At 54.2% G+C, this 18,891-nt stretch overlaps 1 protein-coding gene across 2 annotated transcripts in view; it reads right to left on the bottom strand.

The window, feature by feature from the left end:
- The window catches only part of BCL9L (BCL9 like), a 47,724-nt gene extending 31,248 nt beyond the window's left edge, over positions 1–16,476 (bottom strand). For both annotated transcript variants that reach the window (XM_071449586.1, XM_071449587.1), the window contains exon 1: positions 16,320–16,476. The gene's annotated coding sequence lies outside the window, so the exon portion shown is untranslated. The remainder of the gene's footprint in view (positions 1–16,319) is intronic.
- Positions 16,477–18,891: the final 2,415 nt, after the last annotated feature.

Genomic DNA, 18,891 nt, shown 5'->3' with positions numbered 1-18,891 from the left:
GTCTAGTCTGCCTGCTGCTGCAGCTGCTCTTGGGCTATGGGCTACAGCTGAATTCTGCGGGCACCTCCTCACCTTCGCCTGTTTCTCGCCAGAGGAATGTGCACAGGAGGTGGGAGGAGCAGGGAAGAGGTTGTTTTGAAATACCAGCTCCCATTTTATTTATCTGGATCCCACAGTGCCCATGGCATGGTAGCCACTTGTAAGAGTGTTCTGTTCCCAAAGCACTGTACAAACAAAAACACGTGCTCCCCACACCCTTTGCAGCAACTCAACATGCTGGCATGCTCAGCACAGCACCAGACAGACAGTGCTCACTGCTCCACGCCAGCTCGGCACTTCCATACAACTGGATGGTCACAAAATCCTACGTGAATAAGCAGTTCTTGGCACTTTCCAGCTGCAGCAGTCATTACAAACACTAGCTGGTGAAGGAAGCCTCATGAGCCTCCCACACAGTGATCTCCCATAGAAACTGGCCAGCCTCCCTGGCAATTAATCTGTCGCACACTGCAGGGAGTGCAGATAGAATAAGTTACCTAAGGAGCTGACGACAGGTAAGTGCCAACCCTGCTCCTATTCCCATTTCAAGATAGCAGAACTGAGGCAAAGAAAAACCAAGGCCCTGTCCACAGCTGCCCCAGCCATCAGCAAGGCCAAGAAGAAAACTTTGCTCTTTGGTTCCCAGTCTCCAGCATGGACAATAAGACAATACTGAAGTGTGGTCCATCAGCAGAGGCCCACTGGCCCCATGGGGGCTCAGAGGAGGGGTGCAGATGTGCACCCTGCAAGTGGGGGAAGCAGGTACAAGATTCCCCCAGGGATTGCTGCAGCAAGGCATCTGAGAAGGCTGTTACTGCCTGCACTGGCTCATGCAGAGAGCAGGCAGACAGACACAAGTACAGCAGCCAAACTGGATGGGACCCACCAGTGCAGGGTGAGGGGCACTGCTCATGAACCAATGGCTGGAGCTCTCCCCAGCCTTCAGCCTTCCCCAAGGCCTGCCTCACTTTATAGAGGTGTTTTGGGCTTGAGCAGGAAAAGCACAGTGCGGGGCTAGGGACAGGGTAGAGGAACAACATGCAGAGGTTTGCAGCAAGCTAAAAGGGGAGATTTAATAACTGTTGGAAAAAATGGCTGCTTTATTGCAGGCAGCTTGTAAACCCTGGAGCCTGAAGGTCTGGGAGTAATTTCTCCCTCCCACGTGCTGGGCTCAGTTTGTACTGGGGGTCAGAGGCCAGTGCTTTTCCAAAGCATTCTGGGACAGACGCCAACTGGAGCAGGCTGCTCAACACCACTCCTGCAGCAGGGCCTGGGCTTTGAGCAGCAGGCTGGAGCTACTATTAACCCTTTGCAGAGGGATTTCTCCCTTCCCCCTCTCCTGGCTCCATCCCTCCAGTGCAAAGAAGACAGCTGCTGCAGGCCCACTGGGGCCACCCCAAACGAGTCTGGGCTAGGGAGGCCACTGGTCTCCCAAAGGGCCAGCTGGTGCTGCAGTGCTGCCCAGGGCCTGTGCTGAGCTCCCTGTGTGCTGGCTCAGTGTGCTCCTGAGCCACTGGTGACGGAGTCCTACCTGTGGGTCCAATCCAGGAGTTGGACTCCTTGCGGAGGGAAACGAGAGCCCAGAAGAGAGACAGCCAAGCACTTCGGGTAAAGTCTTGCACCAGCCTTGGCATGGAGGGAATGATAACTCATAGGAATGCACCCAGCACCACCAGAGAAGGAAGAAGAGCCAGGTACCACTCTCCTTGAGCCCAGCACCAGTCCCTGCAGTCCAGACACCTACACCTGCTATGCCACTTCTTTCTGGGAAGCTTTTGGGCACAAAGTCACAACCAGAAGTACTAACCAAGGCACTCACAGGAGAGAGTGCTCCCATGTCAAGGGTCCTGCAGGACTCTTGGCACCCCTTCTCTGCTCAAAGGAAGGATGTCCTTCCCAGCAATCTCCTGGGCCCTGGTGCTCCCTCTGCCTCCACTTATCAGTGCTTTCTTCTCAGGATAACATTGTGCCCAGCTGCTTTCCCCTGCACTCCCTCACTAGTCTCCTGGGGGAGGCAACAATTGGCCTCCACATGGCACCTTCTGCTTTTCCTCAGCATTGGGTAAACACCAGAACCTACCAGTCCTTGCTTCCAGCTGCTGCTGACATCCCTATTCCCTGGTGGGGGTTTAAAGGCTGCCTGCCACAGCCCTCTAACCTCCTTAGCTGTCTCCTCCTAGGCTCTGGGACAGGTCTAGATGTCTGGGGGAAGCATGACTTTGCTGTGTCACTGAGTTGCAGCAGCTTTGGATCACCTGTGCAGGCAAGAGCATGGCTTCCTGCAGCATTTCAGCTTCCCTTCTCAGGGATGTGTGCGAGTGTTTCTGGCCTGCAACCCAGCCCCTCTGCTCCCACCCAACTAAGTACTGCCAGCACAAAAAGAAGCGAGCTCAGTTCTGTTTCTCAGTGGCATCTCTCATCTCCCTCTCAAACATATGCCTGATCCTTCCCTTGCTTCATCTCCTTTGTGCTCAGCGCCACACCAACAAGGAGAAGGGGCCTGTGACTACTGCCCAGGCAGACAGCACACCCAAGCACTCAGCTTGGGTCTGGCTGCTGGATCTGCTCCAGGCTCTTTCCTTCTGTGCAGCAGCACTGAGCCCAGCTGGCACCCAGAAGTGTGCACCTTGGCCCTGCCTGCCATGCAGCCCCTGGCCTTGCTGCTCCTGTCAGCCAGACACTGTCCTACAGCCCCCATCTCTGTGCCACATCCATCACAGGCATTCAGGTGATTTTGCAGGCTCCTCCAGCAGCATTTACATGGCATCCACACAGCCCTCCCACTACTACTTCTTCTGACACCAGGTGCAGTCACTGTCCACAGTCTTACTAAGCAAACAGGGGGGCCAGAACCTACTGTCAACCACATGTCAAGCAATACTTCTCCACATAACACCAAGCTTCCACCAAGCTGCCAGGGGGGATCTGGCTGTGCCTCTGCACTCCTCCACTGCAAAGATGCTCACATGAAGATGATGATCCCTTCTCCCTCCAAACACAGAGTCGTGCCTTCTTGTCTAAATCAGTTCAAATTGTGCTCACATCTTTCTGATCCAGGTACAAAATGGCAAATTTCCCTACTAGCTTTGTTTATCCCATCTTTCCAAGCTCCTGTTTTCATGTCCCACCTGCAATCCCTCCAGCTCCTTCTTCCAAAACTGCCTTTACAGTCAAAGCTGCAGAATCCTCTTTCATCCTCTACCATCCCTTCTGACTAATCCACATACCTCAGCCCTCCTCCTGGGCATGCCCTGAGATCACAGACAGGTATTGTCTTCATGCTCCCAGCTACTGCTTCACTGGTTTCAGGAGAAAGGAGTTTGCTACGCTTCTCATGCCCACTTCATTAAATCCTTCAGCTCCATCCCTCCCAGCTCCTCTGCTCTCCAGAGAAGTCCCCAGGCTAGAAGCATACAAGATGCAGCCAGAGCATTTTGGCAACTGTGGCTTAGAGGACTGCCTGAGCTTGGGGTAAAGGCTACTGCCATACCTTCTGGTGCCAAACACTGATACCTGCAGATGGGAACCTGGTGCAGCAGCATGGAGAGACTGAACCCACAAAAATACTGCTTTGCCAGGGGCTTCCTACTGCCAAGATGGCAGGAATATCAAGCCTGGGGGTTACTCTCAGGAGACAGAAACCCACAGCCCTGTGGCCATCTACATCCAAGGAGCACATCATCCCACTACTTGGCCAGAGAAGAAAGAAACAAAAGCTCCCGTCCCCTGGAAGGGGCTGCATGAATACCTGCAATAGTGAGCTTTGCCTCCCTTGGCTGCACGTGACATACTCAAGCCAGACACCGGCCCAAAGCATCCAGCTCTGGCACCAGGGCTGCAGTTCACAGCTGACCTACCCACATCTGCTCCAGTCAAACAGCTCCAAGCTTTTTGCCCCAGACTCCATGCCTGCCTCAGGCCCCAGGCGCTGGCTGGAGCCCTGCCAAAGACAGGGCTGCCTGTTTGAATCTTAAGCCAGAACCCAGTAAGAATCACCTTTAATAAGCCTTTCTCCTCCATCAGGCACCCTGATTTTTTTCAGCTACGGTCTTGTGAAGCAGAAGGCTGCTTGGAGCCAAGCCAGCACCGGGGAAACCACCATTTCAAGGTCCTGCGAAGGTGTCTGTAAGAGCAGAAGGAGCCTTGGTAGGGCGTGCAGGAGTGATGCAAAGAGCAGGCTGTTTGCTGGGAAGCTGCTGCTGCCTGCCAGGAGGCAGTGGGGGAGGAGGCAGCAGATGTCCGCAGACAGCCTTTGCCGAGAGCCTGCAGCGCTCCAGCCCAGTGAGGGGAGGAAGGCAGCGGCTGGTGCCGCTGCTGCTGCACTCTGATGGAACAGGACAAACACCACAGGCTCCACCGAGAAAGCTTATGCTGCTTTTCTCTCCAATAACCACTACTTCAGCGATGGGAAATGGGAGTCCTGGCACCTCAGCTGGGGTTAGAGAAAGACTTCAGGATGACTGCTGAGAGACCTCAAATGCAGGAGGAAAAATCCCTGTCATGAAACTATAAGACCCTTCTTGTCCTGGAAGCAGTGGCAGCTGCAAACCCCAGCACAGCTGTTGTGCTGGGGCCAAGTCTGTCTAAGGGGCCCTGGGCGAAGGCAGTGTGCCACAGCCCATGAGCTGCCTTTACTCCTGGCATACACAACAGCTGGACACTCACAGTGAGACCCCAGACAAGTGCCTACGGGTAGATGCACAGCAGAAAGAGGAAGAGACACCAGCTCTGGCTGCAGCCCCCGCTTTGAGCACTGGAGCCAAAAGGAGACACCCCTTTTCCCCCCCTTTGCAAACGGAGGACACTGAACAAGGCCACCAGCGCCGTGGCAGTCAGCCAGTGAGCCCAATCCCAGCCACACTGCTTTTGTTGTGAGTATGAGCTGCCGGTGAGGCTCCAAGTCAGTCCACGTGGTTCTCATTTCCTGTCCCTGGGTAGGGAAGGTTGGCTTTCTCCCCATCCCACAGCAGTGAGGCTGACCAGAGGAGCTCTACAACCAGAAGCTACCTTGCAACTACCCCTCTCCCATGGGTTCTGTCCTGAACCCAAGATGTGGTCAGCCAAGCAGCATTGGGCCTGACAAGTCATACGATGATGGGGAGCAGCACCTTAGAAAATTGGTCCCTTGGCACTGGGACCCCCAAGGGCAGTGGCAGGTCCCAGGAAAACCATCCTACCATCAGAGAGGATCCTGTGACTACAAGACTCTCACTCAATTTCTGCCCAGACTGTTCAATGGGACCTGAAGACTCCCAGAAAAATTGGCATTTACCCATTTCAGACTGAGAGGGACTGACTTCACCCAGAGGAGTATCTTTGGCTTATTAAGCAATACCATCCACAGGCTTGTTCAGTTCAAATCAAATCATTCCTGGGCTCTTCCTACAGCATACTGAGATGCAGTCTGGCACTTGGGTCCACTTGAGTCCTCTTAAAATAAAAATTAATTGATATGCAAATCAGACAAGGCATTAGACTAGTCTACTGGCCAAGGGCAATGCACAGATTCCTCACTGTTCCAATGCTACAATCCCAGCTCCCCCACACTCCTCCTCCTTTCTGAGCCCAGGGTCAGCCATTAGCCATGGCTCACCAAAGCAGGGAGGACCCACAGACACACACCTGGTGTGCAAAATGTGGCCTGGATGCCACATGTTCTTGAGCCAGGTCCCAGCTTTGCCTCATCCCCTGCCTGACAATCAGCATGTCATGTCTGGCAGAAGCACTGCTGGGCTCTCACCTGATGCTGAGCCACTCGCACAGGATCCGAGTCAAAGTACGGGCACATTAGTATCTGTGCCCAGTGGGGAGGCAAGGAGGCAGCAAGAGAAGTAAGAGCCTGATTTCCTGGACTGTTTGCTACTGGGATTCTCCTATAGTTTCCAAGAAAGATCAACTCTTTGCATACCCCTGGTTGTTTTTCCAAAAAAACTGCAAACAGCCACCACGGCCCCAGCCACTGGACCACCCACAGACAGAAATAGCCACAGATCACACAGTCAAGAGCAGCCACCCAAAATGCTCAGGACCAGGTCTTGGAGGAAGGACAATGCCAAAACATGGCATTACTCTTGGATATGGCCACCTCTTCTTTCTCCCGTTCCAACTAACTAACCACCAGCCATAGTTACCCTCTTCTGCAGTCTTGTTTCAACCAGAGGCTGGGCAAAGCAATTAACTTCTCCATCTGGTTGCAGCGAGATGAATACAAACGTCATCACCCACACAGGAATCAGCAGCCCTGAGCAGTGTCAACATCATCCCTTTCCAGACAAGAGCTCGGAAAACGGCACTGCCAGCATCGGCCTCAGAAAGAGAAACCCCAGGATGGCTGGTTTGCTCCTCTGCTGTTAAACCCACTGTGGACCTTCCCGGGCCCATCCAAGGACCTGTAGGGAATTCTGGGGAAAGGACTTATCAATGGCAGCCTATTATTCCAACAGCAACAGAAAAATGCCTGGGGCCCTTAAACTAGGGTGGAAAAAAAAGGACGACTAAACCCTACTAATATAAGGAATACATTTTAATCAGTGTAGGACTTTGTGAAATTACTTTTGGTTAAAAAAGCATAATAAACTAAATTATAAACATTTGCCACCAGTAGCTGAGTCTCTGAATATACTGAAATCACAAGGTGGGGTGAGAAGCAGTTGCTTACAGGTAAGGTTCTGACCACACAAGCAGGTGGAACAATCACTCTTCTCACTAAAATAACACATCAGGGCTAAAATTATATAAAAGTATTTGGAAATGGCTGGACACTTCTTTGCTGAAGCTCTGCTTTAGGCAAAGTAACTCTTCTTTTATCAACAAGATGTTTACAATTTCAACTCATGAAACTGACTTTTAAAGAGCAAAAACAGGTCTGGGTTTTGGAAAGGCTTTTATTTGCTTTGATTTATTTTTCTTTCTTTTCTTTTTTTTTTTTCCTTAAGAGGATGAGAAGCAAAAACTCACATTGAATTCTCCAATGGAGGTGGGCAGTCTAGGCAGATCATTACTGAACCTCTGACCCGGAAAATATTTTGGAAGAGATGCCACAGACTGAAGCACAGTCATGCCCCTGCACTTACCTGTGCTTCTTTTGGATTTGTACTGTTCTAACAGCAAAGAAGACAAGCAGGGCTTGGTCTTTTCTTTCCTAGTGTCAAATTCACATGAAACAGGATTCCAGACTGAAAATTAGGAAACTAAAGGGTACAAAAACCATCCAATTCAGCCATTCTGAACCATATATGTGCAGATGGCATCACAAACATAAATAACAATAAACTATTTAACTATTTTTTCAACAGTCTCCCCAGCAGCTTCCCACACGTTTTGAGCTCTGAGAACAATCTGGGGATAAGAGAAGCTCATCACTGCAAGATGCCAAAAGGATGGCCACTCTCATAATTCCCAGCTGCAGAGTGAAGGTGCTTGGCCTCTCCTGTCAAATGTAATCTCAGCTTCTGCACATGAGTCCTGAGAAAGGAAAGGGGACATACCACTCATTTCCCAGGTGGAGGAGGGGACACAGCTACGGCGAGATGCTTTTTCTCCTGCCCAAAACAGCAGAAAGCAGGGGATGGGTAGGACAATGAAAAAGGGAGAGTAGGGCACAATTCTGGTGCCTGCACCCCACTCGTAGGGCTACCAGGTCTGCACAGGCTGCCAAATCAAATCGCTATCCAGAGCCACACTCCTGACAAGTGTAACAGGCAATGCCCTCAAAGCAGGACCAGTGTGAGGCTCCTTCCACCCAGAGCCATCACTGCCCACGTCTGATGCTCATCCTCAACAACTGGCAGCAGCTGATGCCTATGGATCGCACAGAAACCTCAATCCCTCCCACTGGAGAAGTTCCACAACTCCCCAGGCTGCTGAGTTTTCACAGGCTCCAACCAAAACCCCCATCCCAGTCTCCATAGATGAGTTTTCACTGTTGGAAAGGGATCTGGGACACTGGGAGGACATGCAAGGAGGGTGGAAAGAAGCAGCCTGCACCCTTAGTGTCTCCCCAGACAGAAGCACTTGTTGGGAGATCCATGACATCACTGGTGGGCTCTCCTGAAGGAAAACAGACAAATCCAAGGGCAGACTTCCAGCGCCTCACCAAGGGGGAGTTTATCCAAAACACAGGGCTTCCTGCTCCCTTCTTAGCACCATCTCACAAAGGGAAGACTTACAAACGGTAAGTCACCATTTATTTTGGGTCCCAGTTTCTCATACAAAGAGGAAAGTTACACTAGACTATCCCTCTTGGGTCAACCATTGTGCTGGCAGCACCTGCATTCCTTGCCCTATGCCCACAGTACCCTGCCTGGGCACGCGCTATCCCTGGTAAGGAAACCACCAGCACAGCACCTGGCGGCAATCCTTCCCCCGAGCCTTGGGGACCAACACGCAGCTTGTCCACGTAGCCTGCGACCACAGTAGAAATAAAGCCACCACCATTCAGAAAAAGCATAATTAGCAAAGATTAAACAGCCAATGACTATGCTGGCAGCTGCAAGGAAGACGCAGACCACCACCTCCCTGCAGCAAAGGAGTCACTGATTCTTGTGTCTGTGATGCATCTGCCAAGTGCCCTGCAGGTCTCGCCCCCACCGTGCCCAGTACAGGAAGATGCACCAAGTCCACTCACCCTGATCACTAGAAAGTGTATATACTACCATATACAAAATCCTTCCTGTCTTCTTTTCCAAACTCATCTCACCCTCTCTCAACTGGGACCCCCTCATAAAAGTAAGAAGAGACAGGCCTTTCCTGGCATTTCCTTTTTCTGAAAAGGCTGTAAAATTTTCCAAGCATAGCTAAAGCCAGAGCAAAGTTTGTCAGGAGCTCAGCTCGTTAGGCGGCTGCTCAAGGAGCCCCGCGGGAGGCGCAGGCTGCGTAATTCAAAACATCTTGGACCTTGGAAAAGAAAATAGCAACCAGGCTGCGAGAATGAGGGGGGCAGCTCCAGCTCCAGTGTAACCCCTGCTCTGGGAGCACCCCAACTGCAGAGCTCAAGCAGAGCTACAGCCCCAGCAGAGGTGCTGCGGCCAGCCCAATGGATCTGGCACCAGGCGGAGGAAATTCCAAGCCTGTTGCTTCTGGCAGCCACACCGGGCCCTGGCTAGAACCTCGGCAACCTGGAAACCAGCTACTCAGCTATTTTCTTGCCATCCAGAGGACTCAGTCTGAACCACAGTTTCACTTCCCTCTCCCTGCCCAAGAGGCAGGGAACACCAGAGGGAAAGAAACATTTGCTCAAAAGCTGTCATGACCAAAGCCCCTCCAAACTGCTTTGCTCTGAGAGGACAGTCTTGAGCTGCTGCTATCACCCCTGCCCGCCCCTCGCTGAATCTGGGGGCGGACAGAGCAGAGGAAACTTGCTTGGACTAGCCCTAGGTCTCCCTGATTCCTTTTGCTCCTTGCCAGAGGAAAGTTCAAACAAGGCTGCACAGAGGCAGGACACAGGCAGCTTTCAGCCCAGCCTAACTGCCACGCTTGAGGCTCGCCTGTGGCTGGACCTGCTCCGTTCAGGCCCTGTCTGGCCCGATCCTCTGCTACAGATCAGTGCTGGAATAAATCCTGCCAAGGATGTGGTGAAAGCTCCAGTGCTGCAGGGGTTTCCACAGCCTTGGCCAGCTTGATGTAGAGAAGAGTTGACCAGAGATGCAGCCTTCTGCTCAGTTACTACCCTTCAGAGCCACCCATCCAGTTCCTCCACACCCTGAGCAGGGAGACCTACACTGTGGGTTGTTGGTACCCTTGCCTTTTATAAGCCACCTTTTTATAAGCCAGCATCCTTTCCCAATTGCAGCCTTTCCAGAGGCCTGAAGCCCAGCATGGCAACAGAGCAAAGCAACAATCAATGCACCCACTGCTGGAGCCCCTGCCCATCTGAAGGAGAGTACAGCTATTCACTGATACACAGCTATTTAGCTGGATCTTTCTTCCAAAGAGTGTATTAAGATTCTACTTTCTATTAGGAATAGAAATGCTTCAGAGTCCCTGCCTGCAGAACCAGGTAACTAATGCAGACTGATCAGACAGGTACCATGCCTTGGCTGGCAAGTCAAGGAAAACCATTCATGAAGCAAACTTCAGCAGGGGACACACTGCAAGCAGAGGACTCCTAACATAAACCCTTAAGAGAAAGTTGGGTTTGGCCCTCCAAACAAAGGCACATCATTCTTGGAGAGCAGCATTTCTTTGCAGGGTGAACAGAGGACGATGGTGCTCCTTGGAGTACCAGAAGCTCCACTTGGTAGCCAAGGACAGAGTTTGCAACACTGCTGTAATCACACGAGCCACAGCTTTCTAACTTCAGCAGGGCAAATCTTGCTAGAAAACTCAAAGGTGCACAGGGCATTGAAGACACTTCAAGAGAGGAGCTCTTGACCTCCATCTTCTCAGAAGAATAGAAAAACCCTGCTTATGTGTTGAACAGGAGGCTGAGACCCAGAGAGGCAAGAGAGTAGGAGTGATGAGCAGGAACTGGGAATCCTGGCTTCTGTCCCTAGGTCTGCCACATATTCCCTTCCTGTCTTTGGTTAAGTCACTTCCTTTTACTTTTCCTGCCAGCCTCTATTTTGGTGGTTAAAAAAAAAGGCAACCATTTGCTTCTGCAGAGTGTTTAAAACCTCTTCTGTCCTGTGACAGGGCAGAAGATTGCTGCAGCCAGAGGCTGCGAGACGCCCAGCATGCAGGAGCCACGCTGCTCACACAAACCCCAGCAGAGCCTGGCATTTCCTGTGCTTACATTTTGAGAAGCACAGAATCTGTAAACAGTCAGTGCCACAGTGCATCTTCTACACAAACCATATCCTGGCCCATTTCCTCTTCTCAACCACAGGACTAGGAGCTGAGCAAGGAAAAAGTAAGCTGCTCAGCTGACCTGTGACAGAGAGAGCAGTGCAACTGAACACAGCATTGCTCTGGACAGCACACCTTGCAAGGAGGTGGCTGTTAATCCAGTGGCAGCAAAGATGGGGAAGATCCAGCAATACCAGAGGCAGGGTTAAAAGGGAAAAAAAACCACAACAAAATAAAACTGAAAAAAACCAACCCAACCAGCACCCTGAAGAGGCACAATGGTGCAGATGTGCCTGAGGAGCACAGCTCTCCTGCTCCCTAGCAGATCCATCCTGTGGCCTCCCACATACTTTGGGAAGAAAGAAGACAAGTAGGCATAGGCAGAAACAAGGAGCACTCTGTGGTTTTGCTCAGTATTTCAGTCCATCTCTCACTCAGGAGGAGCTCTGCTTTGCTTTCCAAGTCTCGCCCTCTCTGGCATGGATCACAAACCTGGCTTCTGGCCCAGGACTCGGCTCCAGCAGCGCTCATCACCAAACAGGGTGACGCCCCACCTCTGGGCACAGTGCATAGCACAGTCCTAAAGCCATCTTGAGGCTATTACCCCAGCATCAGAAGAGGCTCCCCATTATACCCCAGCTGGGATTCCAGGCATCCTGAGTCGCAGCTGAAAAACCCAACACCCAAACATAGCTCCAGCTCTTTGGGGGAAGAAAAACCCAGAATCAAAGTACCGTTTTCTCTAGTGGCTCCAGCTGAAGCTGCCAGACAAGCTGCCTGCATTGGAGAAATCCTGTCTCCCAAAGATGCCCAGGCATAGCTTGCATGTTCCTCTGCCTGGAGCTGCTCAGAAAGATGCAGCAGGATGATGCCAGGTGAAGGCATTGCCCCCCCATCACAGAAGTGGAAAAGGGGCTGGAAACCACAGCCCGATGCACCCATCTGACAATTCAGCAAGGATACCAGGATACAGGGAAGCCCCCTGTGCCCAGACCATCTCCTCATAAAGAGCTGAGCAAGTGGGAAGCAGGCTTCATTGCACTGACTGTGCCCAGCATGGACATACACTCAGCGCGAGCAGAGCAGGTTCTCGTTTCCCTCTTCAGGGCACTGCAGCCCATTATCCTCACACTGGTTTCTCCAGTGCAGGGTTGCAGCTGGCATCAAGGCAACCCTGTTTGTTTTGGAGTCATATTGTCTTAGATGGCCCATCTCACGCCTCGGAAGAGGGGCAGCAGCAGGTCTGGCCCCAAGCAAGCAGGACTTGAAGCCAGTCAGGATGCCCAACAGCAGCACACCCATTTCCAAGGCTTGGTACAGGCTTCAGATAGCCATGCCAAGACAACCCGTGCTCCATCTTCCTGCCATGCCATGGCCCAGGCTTCCCGGGCACCGAGTGCTGATCTGCTGGCCAAGGATGCAGGGAGCGAGCAGGACTCCTGACAAGCTGTCTCTCCATAGCATGGCTTTCTCTTAAATCAGAACCAAGTACCAGTGACACTAACTGCTTCCCTCACAGTATCTCCTGCTGAGTATAACCCCGTGGCAACTGCAAATGCCATCAGGAACTGGTCCCAATTAGAACAAACCCATCACCCTATCCACCTTTAAGTTTCATAGAAGTTCAGGTAGGAAGAAAACAAAAACAGTCCCCTGTTCCCAGGAAAGGGTCTGGTGCTGAGCAGATGACCTGAAACAGGCACCACAGAAGAAGGAAGGGTGCCTCTCCTCCATGCCATGTGATTTGGCTGGTGCTGCCTCCTCAGGAGAGGCTGATGAAGTGCAAAATACAGCAACAGAAACCATGCCCACCAATCTCCAGTAACAGCTCCTGGGTACCTTCCTCTCAGGGCTGCCAGAGGTGGTGAAGAAAGGAAGCCAAACCAAAGCAGCAAAGACTGGCCCACTGGAAATCAGCACACAACTTCAAAACAGAAGTCAGGAAGAACTGAGGAATATCACTGTGGCCATCCTCACAATCTGCACCACACAGCTGCTGAAGATGCACAACTGAGAAGCAAAGCACGCACAACACTTCCTAGGGCCCTTGCTCCAGGACAGCTGCATTTTTCCACAGCTTCGGTGCTATGAGAAACCTCATAGGGTAACTAAATCTCATGGAGATCAACTACATAAAGTCAGAATCCACAGCTCCCACCACTCTCTGGAAACACAGGACCACACATGAGATCACCAGAGAATGCATTTGCCAGTCAAAATCTGCCTGGGAGGAAAGGAGAGCTGACTGACACCAAGTCCTGACCTGCACTAGATTCTGATTTTCCAGAAGAGTCATGCTGGCAGTCCTCCTTGTACTTCGCTGATACAGCTTAAATAACACTGACAAAATATTGCTGCATCTGTACATCATATCGCTATGATATCTCTGCATTATATTATATATCCATGCATCTACATACCACATTTCCTGTTAAAAATGTCAAAAGTAATCAAACACAGCTCAAAGTCTCCTATGTGCCCTCTCCCACCCCCAGTCCAGGGCACTGGCATGATCCTGGGTCTCAGCCAAAAGAGCAACAGTACAAGGAAAACTACATTTTCAGAGCAAGCTCTAGGTTTCTGCCTGGCTAAGGCTGTTGGGGGACAGCAGACAGCCCTGGGAGGAGGCAGTGACAGAAGCTCAGGAGCAGGCTCACAGGTAGAACAGACTGCTGATGCATTCTCAGACAGGAACAGCAAACTTGTGCTTTTCCACATGGGACTTATTCTCCCAGAAGAGACCAACTTGAGAGATATGTTGGGCAGGGTATTTAAAACTGGATGGAGCCCTAAGGAATTAAGCACTGGAAGCCAGCCTGTGCCATCTCCAGGAAATTACTAGACCTGAGCAGATTAAAACCCGTTACAGCAGCACATCTGGACATCCGAAGAACACAAACACATCCTCAAGTACTTTGACCACTAAGAACTTTCCGTCCTAGCAGCAGCAAAGCCTGATGCAATCACCTGAGACAGGGCAAGGAAGCAAGGGCTGTTCTGATGCCAGTTCTGAACTGGACACTGTACTGACAAGAGATGGGGCTAAAAGAGAGAGGAAACTATCATATATACCTATTTTGGGACCCTGAAACAAACCGGAGAGTAACAAAGAGCAACATCTCTACAGCAGTAAGAAACAGCCACTGACTGGTCAGGACCCAGCTGATGCTCCCCCCAAAGGGAACATGGAGCCTCCTCTCCAGCTATCCCTCCTTTCCACGTCCCTCCACAGAGCAAGCACTGACAGAAGGGAAAGCACTCACAGTGTCCAGCAGGAATGAACAGCAGGGGACAGAAGAAAAAGCAATGTTTTTTTTCTCCCCAGAACAGCAAGTATGGAGGACATGATGCCAGCTGGGTTGACAACTTGACAGAAAGTCAAAGGCTGAGTTGAGCTTGGACCTCAGAAACTCCAGGCCAGTATGAGTGAAGTCCACAGCTCACGGGCCTGGAGTCTAAAGCGAAACTAAAGTGCACTGGAACTAAAGTGCAACTCCAGCACATCCTTGGCAGCTGCCCGGGAGCAGCATAGCCCAGTGAGCTTGCTATGTCCAGTTTTGTGATGGCCCAGTTGCTTCATGCAGCTGTCTGTGCCCTCTGTCACACAGTGGCCAGAGAGCCACCTTCCAACAGCAAGATGCAAAAGGGCTTAAAAGTACAAAACAACTATTTTACTTTCTTCAACTGAACAACAACTGTGGTTTCTAGTTTCTAAGTAGATTTTCCTTTAGCTGCTGCCTGTTTATTTCTTTACAGTGGCGGGGATCTGGAAAGAGGAAATGGACTTTCAGGGGAGGGAGACACAGTAATACCTACAACACTGCACCACGGAAAACACCATGAAATGGATTTTCTAGGTAATGAGGATGCAGGTCAGGGTGGTAAGGAACAACCAATCCCACCACCTGCTTGGCTAAAATGGCAGCACACATATTAAAAAACAAACAAAAAGGTTCTTCACCACTTAGGTTATGTATGCTCTGGCAAAAGTCCCACTGGAACAGACAGCTGCTGTAGAGACAGCACACTGATACTCTCATCTTTCCACCAAGGAGAATCAGGCAGCAACATCGACCTGGCCATTTCTGCACTAGTTCCAGCCTTGGGTATTACATACCCACGTGTGGTGGCAGCCAGCATTATCACAGGCACCAGAGTCAAAGCAGGTCTTGATTCAGCACCAACACACCCTTGCCAAGTGACCTTGGGCAAATCACTTCCTCGGTGACTCACTGTTCTTATCCCTCCCGCCACCAAAGTAGCAAAGCAAGGCACACACACAGCCCCTGTATGTGACTGATGGATGGAAGGAGCTGCATGTCATTTCTGCATGCCTGGCATGAAACTGCATTTCAGCAGGGTAATGAGTGGTAGCCACATTCGCAGAACAGATCCTGCAGGTCAAGAGTACACACTAAGGCTCCTGTAGCATCACTCTGCAGGCAAAGGTGCATGGCTGGCCTCTGTGCCATGCCGTTGGCAGCCCGTTGCCTGGCAGAGCCAGGACACAGCCGTATGCTGCCGCAGCCTGACACCCTGTCAAACAGAGCTGCCCCCAAGGCGTGCAGACGCTGCCACACACAACAACACAACAGCCTGCCCTGTCATGTAGCATTACTTATGTGTTCAGATATGCATCCTTCTCGCATTTCTATTCCAGCAAGAACGGGGCTGGAACAAGTTCATCACCTGCTAAAGACACGTCCCTAATACAATGCAGGGGAGTTTTGTTACATTGATTCCTTTCTGTGCGCAAGAAGAATACGTATGTACAGGTGGTGTTTCTCACATTTTTCATCCAAGCTGACCGCACGCCTGATTTATCTCAACAGGGAACACAAGCCTATCGAGTAGAATACTTCAAATAGAGGGGACAGGTCTCCCCTGACAGTTAGGATGGGCCCTGACAGGAGTGTTTGTTCAAACCCTACGTGAAACGTGGCAAGTTCCCATCCTCCCTGGGGCTTTAACAGCACCGAAAACGTCTTGCAAAATCCAGACCTGCTCCGGTAAAACCAGACGGAACTCGATTAAGTTCTTTGCACCAGAGAAAAGCCCCAGTCGAGGCACTTTTGTCCGCGAGGAATCGCCTGCGGCCGCAGCAGCATTAGGTGACAAGGACCAGGGAAGAGCGGTCCCCGAGACGTGAGAGCGAATCGGGCAGGGTCCCGCGGAGCAGGGGCAATGTCCAAGGCAAGCGGGAGCGCTGACAGCTCATCCCCAGCCGGCCGGACTCGGAGGGTAGGCCGAGCCGAGGCCGGCGCCGTCCGCCCGCCAAGTTATCGCCGCCCCCGGCAGCGATGGAACGGCGGCCAGCCCGGAGCCTCCGGCTCGCTCGGACGGCGGCTCCCGGCCGCCCCTCCGGCCGGATGACAGCCCCGAGGCGGGCCCGGCTGCGCGGAGCAAGGGGTCGGTGCGGGGGCGGCGCGGAGCCCCGGCACCCCCCGGGGCGGAACAATGGGACGGCGGCTGCCCGGGCCTGGCGGGGCACTCACCTCGGCGGCGGCGGAGCGGCTCAGGGTAGGCCGGGAGAGCCCGCCGGGGCGGCGCGGCGCGGCTCCGCGGGCTGCTGGGGGCCGGCCAGCGGCGCGGGGCCGGCGGCGCGGGCCGCGCTCATGGCTCGGCCGCCCGCCGCAGGGCGCGGGGTCGGGGCCGCTGCCGGCGGCACCCCCCGCCCCGCCGCGCCGCTCCTTCCGCCGACCGAGCCGGCGGCTCCAGCCCGCGCCCGCCGGCGGGGGTGGGCGTCCGGCCGCGGCGAGCCCCGGCTGCCCGCCCGGCCCCGGGCCGCGGACGGCTTCCCCGCGCTGCGGCGGGCGGCCGGGCGCGGGCGGCGGGGAGCGGAGCCGGCGGGCGCGGCGGCCCGGGCGCGGGCGGGGGCGCCGTGGCGAGGGCGAGGCGCTGCGGGCCGAGTGCTCCTTTCTCCGCCGGAGCCTGAATAATCATTTGGAGAAACAGGATCATTCACTTTCCTCCGAGCCGGAGCCAGGCGCTGCCCTGTCAAAATAAAAGCCCCGCGCGCCGATTAACCGCTTCCTGGTCGCGGGCGCCCCGCCGGCCGCCCAGCGGCACCGCCCGCGACCGGCACCGCCGCCGGGGACCGGGATCGGCACCGCCGCCCATTCCGGGCCTCCCGCGACGAGTGGCCGGCGCCCCGCGAGTGGCCGTCCAGGTGTCGCACACCCACGAGTCGCACAGACATGTACGCGATGGCACACAGGTCTCAGCACAGCCGGGACCTGCAGAATTGCATCCCACTCCTCCCCGCGACAGCACGGGGACTGCTCCTGCTGAGCATCCTTCTGCCTTTTATCATCCGAAACACCCGTTCTGCTCAGGCCGACACCCTGCGAGTCCTGCTCTCGACCCTCACTGTGCCGGGGAGGTCCCACACCTGATCCCATCTTTGCTGCATCTCCCAGAGCAGACTTCGATGATCCTTGTGGGCCACTTCCAACTCAGAATATTTTGTAATTTTACACACAAGGCACAAGGACTGGCTCCGGCCCTTGAGAAGAGCAGCATGTTATTATCTTTACCAACAAGTTTTCCAGGCATTAACCACCCTCCTGTCCTGAGCAACAGACTCCACAGACAGGAGCCACACAGTGCACATGCATACCAGGCTGTGGAGGCAGCCTGCCCGCTCCTGGGCGATACCACCAGCATCCTAACCAGGACGTGTCACTTTCCTGCCTGAAGCGCGCCAGCCGCCCAGGAGTGGGGCTGGGAGGAGAGGGCTGGAGGCAGGGACCACTTGCCAGCGTCCCCAGAGTTGCAGAGCTCAAGGTGATGTGGGGACAAACAATCCAGCTCCACTAACGGGAGGCAGCGGCCTCGGTTGAAAATTAACACAAGACTCGCCCCTGTGCTCACACCCGCAGCGCCCAAACCGGGGCGAGGAGGGAACGGCGGCCGTGGGGGACGGGGGACAAGGGGGGGGTGTCAGCCCCCAGAGCCGGGGGCGGCGCGCGGCAGCGCCCCCTGCCGGCGCGGGGCGAGAGCTCCCGGTGGGCGGGGACAGCGAGCGCCCCGCCCCGCCCATTCCGGCACCGCCCCGCCCACTCCCGGCACCGGCGGCACCGGGGCTCCGCTCCCCACGGGCAGGCGGGAGGGGCTACCGGCGGAGCCCTGGCCCCACCCCGCCCCGGCGAGTCCCGGCACCGGGGCTCCGCTCCCCACGGGCAGGCGGGAGGGGCTACCGGCGGAGCCCTGGCCCCACCCCGCCCCGGCGAGTCCCGGCACCGGTGCTCCGCTCCCCACGGGCAGGCGGGCGGGGTTGCCGGCGGAACCCTGCCGCCCCCCTTCCCCACGGCACATGAGGGGCATGCGGCGGAGCCCTCCCGTTCCCCACGGGCAGACGGGGCTGCAATGAGGCTCAGCGAAGAGCGGGGCTGCTGTAAGAGGGAGGGAGCGAGCGAGGGAGAAATGCCGGCTGCTCCCAACCCCGACTGAAAAGACGCGACATCAGGCGCCTCTTAGGCAGCTGGCACAGGGCGGTTTCGCCCGTTTGCAGAAGCGCCTGTGGAAAGCACCCGAGGCCGAAGCAGACGCAAGGGGCGGGTTGCGGATGTTCTGGGTTTTACCTCGGGGGGCCGCAGTGGGCAGGCACTGGGAAGCCCTCTGCATCGAGCATCGCTTGCCTGCACCAGCCATCCAAGGAAGATAGACCCCTCTGGAGGAGTGCTGAGGCCATACATCTCGCTGCCTCTTTGATCAACTCCCAAGTCCCTCATCAGCAAGCAGCGACATATTTTCACACTTTCATCCTTCCCAGTAGCAGCACTGGGTTCATGCTGCTGCAGACGGCATGCACAGGTGCAGTGGGTTAAAAACAGTGCCCAGCCACCATTATTTGGCATGACAACTCAGTGCCAGAGGCAGACAGGCAGTTCCTTCCCTCCAGCCAGGTGTGGTGCATAGGGGACACATGGAACCACCTCTCCTCTGGGTCCTCTGGTTGCCTCTCTCTTCCTGCTCATTCCCTGCAACCTTCTGGGCTTTTTACATCACAGACCTTCACACCTCTCCCAGCCTGCACACATGCAAGTGGCAAAGCAAGACTGGGAA

Source organism: Agelaius tricolor, unplaced genomic scaffold (genome assembly GCF_023055355.1).
Source record: "Agelaius tricolor isolate 1412-34295 unplaced genomic scaffold, bAgeTri1.0.p SCAF_29, whole genome shotgun sequence".
Lineage (NCBI taxonomy): Eukaryota > Metazoa > Chordata > Aves > Passeriformes > Icteridae > Agelaius > Agelaius tricolor.
Note: the sequence above shows the minus strand (reverse complement) of the source record. Positions and strands in the feature narration are given on the sequence as shown.